The sequence below is a fragment of the Nansenia antarctica genome (genome assembly GCF_963989245.1).
Source record: "Nansenia antarctica genome assembly, chromosome: 1".
Taxonomy (NCBI): Eukaryota; Metazoa; Chordata; class Actinopteri; order Argentiniformes; family Microstomatidae; genus Nansenia; species Nansenia antarctica.
Window position 1 is genome coordinate 44,267,344 of NC_137674.1, and position 2,500 is coordinate 44,269,843.

A 2,500-nucleotide genomic window follows, 5' to 3' on the forward strand; every position below is an offset into this window, starting at 1 on the left:
TGGTCTACTACTACGAAGAAAGAGACACTAACCTGTCACTTATTCAGGAGAACTATCAGGACTCTCACAGGCAGGGCAGCTGCCTCCTCCATCAGCGGCCTATCAATAATAGATGATGCATTATAAGTGATTTTCTGAAGGCCTTGTAATATTACGTCTGTGTGTGCGTGTGTGTGTGTGTGTGTGTGTGTGTAGGGACGGGAGTGTCTTTGGAATTGAATACGCCGTTGAATGCGGAAAGGTAGCTGGAATAACCTGGCTGTTCTGGTCACTGAGAGGAGGATACCGGAGGAGACTGACATAGAATGGCGCAGGAAGGGGAATACGACAATACCAACGGCAATATCAAATCCAATTAGCCCGAGTGATCCTGGACCAGAGGCCCGGGCCGGCTGGAGGCCTCTCGAGTCCCGAGGCAGAGAGCGGGGGAGAAGAGAGGGAAGAGAGGGAAGAGAGAGGGGAGGAGAGAAAGAGGTCCGCAGCGCCATGCCAGCCTTTTATGTGGACACACAGGGGTCATGTGGCTTCTCTTTGAAGCAATATTCAACTAATTACCTTGGAGAGCGGGCCCTCGCTAGCACACAGCAGATTGCGGATCGCCAGGGCCATTGTGAGGGACGGGAATTTCATCTACTGCACAAAAACAGACTCTGAAAGACGACATTGTTCCGACTTGGTACAAAAAAAAAGCGAAAGAAGAAGAGACAGACAGAGACAGAATAGCTGCTGTTGTTACGCAGGACCGCTCGGTTGTATCCTTGGATCAAGTTTTGCTGAATCATTTTCCGTTTCCGGTACTCCCATTCTTATACGTTGAGGGGAGAGGAGCCACTTCTACATTTCTAACATTCTACACTGGACCATTTCAAACATTCCTCAGAAACAGGAATTCATCCATCATGAACCCTTCATACTTGAACTCCATCATGAACCCTCTTTCAGCCAAGAACATTGGTATTCAACAAAAAAGAAAAATATCAATACTTCCATGACCATTCCTTTGTTAACATACAATCCCCTCTATCTTGACCTTCAGCAGCCCTTAAGCCTTGCAACAAAAAGAAAACCCAAACCAGGCCACACAGACAGACACCAGAGCTGGCAGTGGGTGGGCTCGGCAGGGAGAGTCCATTTGTCACCTCCCCCTGTCCAGACGTTATGTGGCGCCTGGCCGCCTGGCCGTGCCAAGCTCCCTCCAGTCCAGCTCCTCTCATAGATCAACGCCTTTGTGCTGCAGACTGCTAAGGAATGCCAGGTAGGTCTGTGTTGGACTGGGGCTGGGCTGGTGGAGGCTGACTGGTTACCTGGCTGGCTGACTGATTGCCTGACTGGCTTAATGACTGTCTTATTGACTGTCTGGCTGAATGGCTGGCTGACTGGCTGGCTGACTGGCTGGCTGGCTGGCTGACTGGCTTACTGGCTGGCTGACTGGCTGGCTGACTGGCTGGCTGACTGGCTTATTGGCTGGCTGGCTGACTGGTTTATTGACTGGCTGGCTGACTGGTTTATTGGCTGACTGGTTTATTGGCTGGCTGGCTGACTGGTTTATTGACTGGCTGGCTGACTGGCTGGCTGGCTTATTGGCTGGCTGGCTGACTGGTTTATTGACTGGCTGGCTGACTGGTTTATTGGCTGGCTGGCTGACTGGTTTATTGGCTGGCTGGCTGACTGGTTTATTGACTGGCTGGCTGACTGGCTGGCTGACTGGCTTACTGACTGGCCGACTAGCTGGCTGCCGTAATTCAGTTGGCGTCGGGTAACAGACATCTGCCACTCTGATGTTCCCTGGACGCCCCCAGGGACACAGACAGGGGCACGCACATGCATGCACACACACACACACACACACACACACACACACACACACACACACACACAATTTCCTCTACAACCTTCCCAAACCCACAGTGTGAGCTCTGATTTGAGAGGGCTGCACAACTTGGTTCCTCCAGCAAAAGCTGGTGCTTTCGGGGTTTCTATGGCGACCGGCAGAGAGGCACCACCATGCTGGCGAGGCGGCGCTGTACGTCCTGTCCGAGAGGCAGGGCATTGTGGGAGATCAGGTTTCTCCTCCCCTCCCTCCCTCAGAGTCCCTCATTCTCATGCTAATTAATCTCCATCAGTGATTACACCCCCCTTTAAACCAACTGACAAGTACAGCTGGCCCTTAACGACATGATGTTACAGGGATGTGTGTGTGTGTGTGTGTGTGTGGTTAACGACAGTCATGTTTCTGCTCTCGTCTAAAGGCACATTGTAATACGTGATCACTGGGAGGTTCTGCGTCATCGGACCAACCCAGACAGCCACACACGCACGCACACGCACCCGCACTCACACATGTCACATGCAGTGCAACACTTCGCTGTAGTCGCTGTGTGTAAATCAACCTGCCCACTGCCATCAGTGTTAGAGCCGCTCAACCATGCAGACCAGCCGTCTCAGTGTTGTACACGCCACATGTGAATCCACACACACACACACACACACACACACACAC

The 2,500-nt window shown here is 52.1% G+C and overlaps 1 protein-coding gene across 1 annotated transcript in view; it reads right to left on the minus strand.

Moving 5' to 3' along the window:
* Window positions 1–2,500, minus strand: part of ralgapa2 (Ral GTPase activating protein catalytic subunit alpha 2) — a gene marked incomplete at its 5' end in the record, with an annotated part of 124,811 nt that overhangs the window by 36,864 nt on the left and 85,447 nt on the right. The window lies entirely within an intron of this gene.